Genomic DNA, 9,904 nt, shown 5'->3' with positions numbered 1-9,904 from the left:
TAAAGGTTCCTTAGTAGAGGTCATAGATACTGTATACGGTTGGACAAATAAAGTCAGGATTTTTTTGTCTTTGATGCAATAAGGTACTTGCTTTTGAAGTCAGAGACAGATTCCAACCAAAGCAAGATTTAATTTATATTGGATAAAATTAGATCAGATTAAATTCGATCACGTTTATTCTTCCCACAGTGGTGGAAATTCGACTTGTCACAGCCGCAAACATGAGAGTGACAAACACCAGAAATTAGCATCCACAAATGTCACAGATAACACAGTAAGAACAAGGACATTCGGCACAGAAAATAAATATGATCCATAAATATTATGACGAAAAAATTACAGATATTGACAAAAAAAAACATTGTATATGAATATTCTCACATTCTTTGCCGAAAGTGGAGTTTTTATTTTTTGTTTCATTGTCAAAGTAAACCATTCAACAGACAAATGCAACTGTAGAGGAAACAATCGACACCGAAAATGAGAGGTTAAAATAGGCAGCGGTTCAAGTGTTGTTATCGTGTCACACGGAAAATAAAGTGCCTTCACTACTTTTATAAACCTGCTTTGATGGAGTTCTTAATTTCGTTCGTCATTTGTGTCACGGTTATAACCTCGGATGCGCTGCAGTTTGATCATGATAATACTGAGGGTTAGATTTGTGTTTTTGCTTTATATAGCGACTGCCCCAACTGTACAGAACATGTCGTAGAAAAAAAATCACACTGTGGCTTGAAAAAAGTGGGCAACTATTGAACGGTGTACAGGTCAACGATACAATCAAGGTATGGCCAAAAATAGATTTTAACTATTCACTAGTACAGTGAAGATATTAATGATGTTTGTTTTGTTCCAGTGAAATGAAAACTCCTACAAGTCCCTGAATGCAGCGCGTGAAATCGTTGACTGTGGATCTGCTTAAAAACCTTTGATGTCGACGACCCGACGTTGCTGACCTCTTGTACACGATTACTCGTCCCATTCGTCATTGATCACTTGAGTTTTACAGTTGGATTAAATCAAAGAATATGAGCAATCGCGCACTCGATCATAACGATATATACTAGTGCCCTCTGACGATCACTTACGGAACTACAACACGAAGGCTCTCTCTCTCTCTCTCACACACACACACACACACACACTCACTCTGTGTACATACACTTAAGCCCCAAATTCATACTTTTTTGTATGAATAATTTTTTGTCAAAAAAGGATTCTTTATTTTTTCACTTAGACATCAGTATATCGCTCCAGATTTTACTTAAATAGACCACACAAGATTGACTGAACCCATAACCAATTTATTTAAGGTAGAAAATGTAAATAAACATCTTTGACAGAGTGGGAACAAAAAATCACACAAAAATCCAAAATTATTCATACCCTGCCTCAATACTCAGTTGCAAGTTTTTTTTATCATGGCTTCCATGCAATGTTTATACTTGTTCACACGCTTCTTGCAAGTATCGGCAAGAATTCTGTACCATTCCTCCTTTGCAAATGTTCCCAGATCTTTGACGTTGCAGGGTTTTCGTCACCCGTTTCTTGAGCTCCAACCAAAGGTTCTCAATGGTGTTTAAATCTGGACTTTGACTTTAACATTGATATCATTGTTCTGGAACCATTTCTTCACCTCATTGGCCATATGTTTTGGATCATTGTCTTGCTGGTAGGCCCAATACTTCCCCATGTCCAGGTTCTCTTCTGCCTTGAGGTTTTCTTCAAGATTCCTGTTGTACTGCTCTTTCCTCGTGATTCCTCCCACTTTAGCCAAGCTGCCAGGTCCATTGGCAGAAAGGCAGCCCCACAACATTATGCTTCCACCTCCATAGGGAGTGTGTTCTTTGATTTCAAGGCTTCACCCTTCTTTCTCCAGATGAAAGCCACATCTATATGCCCAAAAAAGCACCATCCTTCTTTCATCTGACCACAGAACAGACTACAAGAAGCTTTGATTCTTCTTTACGTGTGTCTTTGCAAAGGTCAGACTAACTTTTACATGCTTTGGTTGAAGCCATGGGGTCTTTCTTGGTCGATGTCCATAGAGGCCACTTTGGTGCAATATCCGCTGGAGTGTCTGTCTTGACAGCATCACACCCCTCAAACTCAGTTCCTTCAGAACAGCCTTGTCGTAGACCATGGATTGTTTTCAACATCCTGCTTGATCTTGCAGGCAAGCCGAGGTGACACTATTGACTTCAGTCCACATCCTTTGAGGTTTTTGATAGTGTGAAATTTGTGGTACTTCGGATGCAGCGTTGCTACTAATGGTACAAAACATTCCCTTCCTTTTTAGCATTTACAATGCCTGTTCTCAAGTCATCACCGAGTTCTTTGGTCTTTGCCATGTCAAGTCTTAAAACTAAAATGTCAGAAGCAAGTCAACTTTTATAAACAAAAACTGGTTAAAAAACAAAATGCAAACTCAGACCCTCAGAGACGACGGTTTGTTTGAATATCCGGTGGCTATCGGACTTAGTATCACTGGGGTATGAATAATAAATGGTGGCTTTGTTGTTGAAGTTGAATTAATCACCTTGCACAGTGTTACCTCACATGACATGACTGGTCATGGTTCCAGGCTTGCCCACATATATTATTTATGTCAAATCTAAGAATGTAAGGTGAAATATTAATGTGTAACTGAAAAAATTGATTGGATGGACGGAGGGATTCCACATGAGGAGGAGGTGTGATGGTGTGGGGGTGTTTTGCTGGTGACACTGTGGGGGATTTATTCAAAATTGAAGGCACACTGAAGCAGCATGGCCACTACAGCATCCTTCAGCGACATGCCAGCCCACCGGGGTTGCATTTAGTTGGATGATCCTTTACTTTTCAACAGGACTATGACCCCAAACACACCTCTGGGCTGTGTAACCATGACGGAGAGTGATGGAGTTCTGACTTGACCTCCACGGTCTCTGGACCTCAACCCAAGTGAGATGGTTTAGGGTGAGCTGGACCGCAGGCTGAAGTGCTAAACACCTCTGGGAAGTCAGAATCAGAATCAAATTTATTGCCAAGACTGTCGGAAAACCATTTCAGGTGGCTACCTCTTGAAGGTCATCGAGAGAATGCCAGGTGTGTGAGCAAAGGGTGGCTGTTTCAAATAAACTAGAATCTAAAACGTGATTTCACCTTTTCTCATTCATAGCTTTTTTTGACGGCTTCAGTGAGAATCTACAATATATATATATATATATATATATATATATATATATATATATATATATATATATATATATATATATTGTAATGGTTACGATGTGTGTGTGTTGGGGATCTCGCGAGAGTGGTGAGGTGCGGGGCTTTTGGTTCGAGTTCCGGGTGAAAGGTGGTGAGTGAGTCTTGAGTTTTGGGAGCGGGAAGCAACGACACGTTAATAATTAAAGAAGCATCTAACTCTCATCCGTCTCGTCCCTGAATCCTCCGGACATTACACTGGTGTCAGAAGTGGAGCTTTACGGACTGTTTCCTGGATTTTTTTCGCTGAAGCATCAGAGGAGTTCGTCGGGTGCGGTTTGCTGTGCAGGAGCTACAATGTCCATCGGAGCCGGAGCGCGACCTAAAGTGAAAAAGGAGCCGGTGGATGACGATTCCGAGACGGAAAAGTTTTGGAAGTCACAAATGGAGCGTGCCACAGAGACAAAGATCCGTCTGAAAAACTCGGTGAGGCGCATGGCTGCGGATGCGGGGTTGTGTTCGACTACTGCCGCGCGTGACGTCAGAACCCCGACACAGACGGAGACTGTCTTTCACGGTGGGATCATTAACCGCCCTCCGTGCAAGACGCCCAAGTACTCCGGTAGATCAGACTGGCAGGCGTTTCATGCCCAATTTGAACTCCTTGCTCTCGCTGCTGAATGGTCAGAAGAAGTTAAAGCACTACAGCTGGCGTTGTGTCTGACTGATGATGCCCTGGCCTGCTTGCTGCTGTTAAGCCCTGAGGAGAGGACGGATTATGGGGCTCTTGTGGGGGCGCTACAGCGACGTTTTGGCCATTGTGACCAACCCAGTGTCCTGCGTTCGGAGCTGGCCAACAGACGCAGACTTCCCGGGGAACCTCTTCGTGTTCTGGCGAATGACATTGAGACCCTGGCCCGGAGGGCCTATGCCCACATGCCCCCTACAGTGCAGACGGAACTTGCTCGGGACCAGTTCCTCCAAGCCTTGACACCCAGAAGTCTGCGCATCCAGACCCAACTAGCCCACCCGCGCTCGCTTCAGGAAGCCATGGAACTAGCCTTGGAGCGGGAACTTGTCGAGGAGGGCGTGGAAAGTGGTGGACCAGTTTCAGTGAGGACTGCGGTGCACATGGAAGCTGCTGAGACCATACCCAAGTGGGCTGCGGAGATGACTGAGCTGATCAGGGGTGTGACAATCCAACCACCAGTACGGAGTTCTCGGCCCCGCCAGCGCTCACGAGTCTGCTGGGGATGTGGACAACCAGGCCATCTTCTCAGGGAGTGCCCCAGGTATGCAAATAACCAGGGAAACGACCGGGGGGGTGTGGAGATGGGACGACACTAACCCCCCATTATGAGTCCCAGGTGACAGCGTCCATAGCTGAGGCAGCGCAAAACTTCGACTCAAGAACAATAACTCCATTTTCCCCTGACACGGAATCAGCCATGGTCGTGGGTTGGACACATGCTGGGAACTTCTGCCATGTTCCAGTCACCATAAACGGGGTCCCCTGCACAGCTCTTGTTGATACGGGTTCTACAGTGACGCTGGTGCGACCTGACATGGTTCCAGCAGGTGAAAAACTGGAGCAAACTACAGTGCAACTAAGGACAGTGACAGGTGACCTTGCACCGATGCTGGGGAGGCGAAATGTTCATCTGATGATAGCAGGGCTGACTGTGGATTTCATTGTATGGGTGGCACTGATCCAGGACTCATGTATATTGGGACTTGATTTTCTGCACTCCCTCCAGTGCAAATTGGATCTCATGGATAACATCTTACATGTCCCAGGGGGAGGTGCAGTTAAAATGACAGGCGCTGCACCATTGACTGAACGTCATGCCCTGGTCCAGAAATCCACAGAGTCAGAGTCCCATGTTACAGGTTCCAGTGTCCACTGCTCTCAGCCCCATAGTCCTCACCAGCCTGTTTTGGCTCAGCCACCACCTGTAGAGCCCCCTGCACCCTCTGGAGACACAGCTGCCACCGTGGAAGGAACAGCCAGATTGGCTGCAGTAAGAGAAATCTGGAGGAAGAACTGTGACCAGCTGGAACTGGGGCAACAGGAGGAGTTGTGGAAGGTGCTTGCTGAGTTTGCCCACATTTTTGCGCTCACGGACAACGAGGTGGGGTTGACGCACCTGGTGCAGCACAAAATCGACACTGGGGATGCCCTGCCCATTAAGACACGTCCCCGTCGCCTGCCACTAGCCCATCGGGAGGCTGCAGACAGAGCAGTGGATGAAATGCTGCAGGCTGGCATAATAGAACCATCAGATAGTCCATGGGCCTCAGGGGTGGTGATGGTGAGGAAAAAGAACAGTGCCAAGATGAGGTTCTGTGTGGATTATAGACCTCTAAACAATGTGACCAAAAAGGACTGCTATCCATTACCCCGAGTTGACGAGGCATTGGATATGGTGTCTGGCTCCACTTGGTTCTCATCACTAGACCTGCGGAGTGGATACTGGCAGGTGCCACTGAGCCCATCAGCGAAACCGAAGACGGCCTTCTGCACCGACAGGGGCCTCTGGCAGTTCCGGGTCCTGAGTTTCGGTCTGTGCAATGCTCCGGCTACCTTTGAACGACTCATGGACAGAGTGCTGCAAGGTATGCCCCGACAGGAATGTCTGGTGTATTTGGACGACATCCTGGCACATGGTCGTTCTTTCGAAGCTGCGTTGGAGACATTAAAGCAGGTCCTGGGAAGGGTGGAAGCTGCAGGTCTAAAACTGCACCCGGAGAAATGCCGCTTTATGAGGAGAGAGGTTGAGTTTTTGGGTCACAGACTGGGGGTTGAAGGGATCAGCACGCTGGAGGAAAAGGTGCATGCTGTGAGAGATTGGCCTGTCCCAGCCAACCATAGACAGTTGAAGAGTTTCCTGGGTCTGGCCTCCTATTATAGAAAGTTTGTGAGAGGTTTCTCCTGCATAGCCGCTCCCCTCTATCGACTTCTGCAGAAGAACGAAGTGTTCCAGTGGTCACCGGATTGCCAGCAGGCCTTCAGCTCGCTCCAGACAGCGTTAACTGAGTCTCCCATCCTTGCCCCTCCTGACCCTGGGTTAAAGTTTGTACTGGATACGGATGCCAGCAATGTGGGAATGGGTGCAGTTTTGGCTCAAGATGCGGATGGGAAAGAGCATGTGGTGGCTTACTTCAGTAAGTCATTCAGCAAGGCTGAGCGCCGGTATTGTGTCACCAGGCGGGAGCTCCTGGCCCTGGTTTCAGCGATCAAACACTTCAGGTATTACCTGTGTGGGCGGCCATTTATCGTCAGAACTGACCATTCTGCTCTACAATGGCTCATGTCTTTTAGGGAACCGGAAGGTCAGGTGGCACGCTGGATTGAAGTGCTCCAGTCCTACGACTTCACAGTGGTGCACCGACCTGGGGCGAGACACATGAATGCGGACGCCCTGTCCCGTCGCCCTTGTGCACCTGAGGGGTGCCGGTTCTGCGAGAAGCGGGAGGTACGAGAAAGAGAGCTGTGCGCTGAGGAAGACACCAGCCAGTTGGACAGTAAGTCAGGACCTGTCTGCAGAAGTATGCTGGCAGTTGACGCTGCTGAGTGGACGGCGCAGCAGGAGCAAGACCTAGACCTCCAGCCCGTGTTATATTGGATAAAGAGGGGCACGAAACCAGCCAGGGATGAAGTGACCGGGTGCTCAGTAACAACAAAAGGACTGTGGACCATGTTTGAGGCACTCAGGGTGAAAGATGGAGTGCTACAGAGGGCCTGGAAAGAACCTGCTACAGGGGAGGAGAGGTGGCAGGTAGTCGTTCCTGTGTCGCTGAGGGAAGCCGTCTTAAAAACAGCTCATGGAACTGCTGGTGCTGGTCATTTTGGCGTGGCTAAAACACTCCGCAGGCTCCGTCAGGGATTTTACTGGGGCCGGATCAGACGGGACACAGAGGACTTTTGTCGCCGATGTGACCTCTGCGCAGCCTACAAAGGCCCTCCTGATCAGTCCAAAGCACAGCTGCAGCAGCAACCTGCCGGTGCCCCGATGGAGCGAGTAGCTGTGGACATCCTGGGCCCGTTCCCCACCACTGAAAATGGAAATCGCTTCGTCTTAGTAGCCATGGATTATTTCACCAAGTGGCCCGAAGCATATGCAATACCTGACCAGGAGGCGGAGACTGTGGCTGACGTTCTGCTGGAGGGCATGTTCAGCAGATTTGGAGCACCAGAAGTGCTCCACAGTGACCAGGGGAGAAACTTTGAATCGCGGGTCTTCGCTGCCTTGTGTGACCGGATGGGTGTGCACAAGACCCGGACAACCGCCCTCCATCCCCAAAGCGACGGCCTCGTGGAAAGGTTCAACAGGACCCTGGCAAAGCAGTTAGCCATCTTGACCTCAGAGCACCAACGTGACTGGGACAAACACCTGCCTCTTGTCCTCATGGCGTACAGATCTGCAGTCCAGGAGTCCACGTCCTGCACCCCGGCCCTTCTCATGCTTGGTAGGGAACTCCGTACGCCGGCTGAGATTGTTTTTGGTAAACCTCCGGATACGCCCACTGTTCCTCCTGGTCCGGAGTATGCAAGAAGACTGCAGGATCGCCTGGAGTCTGCTCACGCCTTCGCAAGAGACCAGCTAGATAAGGCGGGTATCCGGCAGAAGCGGAACTATGACCTAAGGTCGAAGGGAAGGCATTTCCTCGCCGGGGAGCTGGTCTGGGTCTACCGACCTCGCAGGAAGAGGGGGCGATGTCCCAAATTGGACTGCCATTGGGTGGGTCCCTGCAAGGTGAGGGAGCGTCTGGGAGAGGTGGTTTACCGGGTGCAGCTGCACGACAGGAGGAAGAGTGTCGTACTCCACAGAGACAGACTGGCCCCATATAGAGGTAACTCTTTATTTCCTCCAAACACTAACTCTCCAGTCTCTACCCAGAGGAGTGAGGAAGTGGAGCCAGCTGCAGTGGTTGACCCCCCGGAGATGCAGCCGACGCGACAGCCCGGGCTGGCCACTCCGCGACCGCAGAGACAGAGACGGCGGCCGGCACAGTTCAGTGATTTTGTGGTCCCTCGGGGCGAGGGACTTTGTTGGGGGGGAGCTGTGTAATGGTTACGATGTGTGTGTGTTGGGGATCTCGCGAGAGTGGTGAGGTGCGGGGCTTTTGGTTCGAGTTCCGGGTGAAAGGTGGTGAGTGAGTCTTGAGTTTTGGGAGCGGGAAGCAACGACACGTTAATAATTAAAGAAGCATCTAACTCTCATCCGTCTCGTCCCTGAATCCTCCGGACATTACAATATATATATATATATATATATATATAGTACAGTATATGCCAGCATGCCAATCGCAGTTTTCTATTCTTTACACTTACCATCCAGTAGATGTCGCAGTTTACTAACATTTAAAAGCAACGTAAAAAGCCTTCCAGGAGAAACACACGTTAAGTTAGGTTTTAATATGTCAGTTCAGTTTCCATTGTCCAGTCTGTATTGGGATACATATCCAGTCTGTATTGGGATACATATGGTAGATAAATAAATGACAGAGAATTAAAACATTAATAATATGATCTTTTTATTTCAATCATGAAAAAGGTCAGTCAACACTCCAAAACTCCTTCAAGAAGACGAATGTGTGGGTAAAAAAAAAGGGTTCTGCAAGCTGAACTCATCATAACCCAAAGAAATGAAATGACGCGGTCCGCGTTATTGCAGCTTAGAATCGAACTGGGCCCGAAATGACAGACTCACATTGATTTTCGATGGGAAATGAAGGTCGTCCTCGCAGTTACAGCCGACTGAGGCTGCTGCCAGCCGAGGAATCAACGTGACCGATGTCTGAGGACTGTTCTGGACGTTATGGGGCTAATTACAGTCATCCAGCAAGAATCACGGCGATAGAGATCATCACGCTCAGGTCATTATTTCTTGCGTTCAATAGCATTTTTGACTTACTCATGCACCCACTTCACTCCTTGCACCTGCGGAGCTTTATTCTGCTGATCTTGGAAAGTCCTTAGGGACATCGGAGGCGCATCCTTGAGACTAAGGTCGGAAAAAATAGCCCCAGAAAAGCGCGAGCGCCGCCGGGATCCTTGTAAACTTCGGACACGGACACAAACATTTTACTTATCACCCTTCTGAACGCAACTACATTCCACCCAACCGGCCTAAAAATGATCGCACTTTTGTTTTTGCTGTTAATTTTTTTTTTTACCTGTCCCAACCATTCTCTTCCAACAAGCTCAGGTCAGGTCACGGGGGCAGCAGATGAAGTAAACCAGCCCAGGAGGGATGTATAAAGGCAACCAATCAATCCAAAAATATCCCTCCTCCTGTATAGAGGACTGTCAAAACAAAATGCTTGAGCCTCCTCAAATGACTTCTGTTGTTTGCTTCACAAATCTAGTTTTATCATTTCATTTTCATTACATATTGCTTGTGCAAATATTACGCGCCTATAAACCAGACCATTCAGTGTAGTTCCTGATGCACCGCCCCTTTGCAGCCAAAGTTTCAACTCAATAATAAGATTATGACCACCAGCTTCAAAGGATAAAACACTATAGAATTTGTGTGTGCTCCTGTTGCTTATGGCATGTCATGTATTTGGCCGGTCCCAAAAGCAGCACAGTAGAAACATGTTGGATAAGCTACAGAATTTCATCACAAGTTCATCACAAATAGGGCAGCATGAGTGTAGACTTCCCACCGACAACCCTGATAATACTGTGATAATTTCACAAAAGTAG

General features: G+C 48.1%; 1 long non-coding RNA gene across 1 annotated transcript; it reads left to right on the top strand.

Annotated features, from left to right (window-relative positions):
* Positions 1–169: 169 nt before the first annotated feature.
* On the top strand, positions 170–1,397 carry LOC128756334 (uncharacterized). Its single transcript, XR_008414221.1, has 3 exons — positions 170–274; positions 681–785; positions 857–1,397. It is a non-coding gene; the product is annotated as an uncharacterized LOC128756334 (long non-coding RNA).
* Positions 1,398–9,904: the final 8,507 nt, after the last annotated feature.

Source organism: Synchiropus splendidus, chromosome 3, assembly GCF_027744825.2.
Source record: "Synchiropus splendidus isolate RoL2022-P1 chromosome 3, RoL_Sspl_1.0, whole genome shotgun sequence".
In the NCBI taxonomy this organism is placed as follows: domain Eukaryota; kingdom Metazoa; phylum Chordata; class Actinopteri; order Syngnathiformes; family Callionymidae; genus Synchiropus; species Synchiropus splendidus.
Note: the sequence above shows the minus strand (reverse complement) of the source record. Positions and strands in the feature narration are given on the sequence as shown.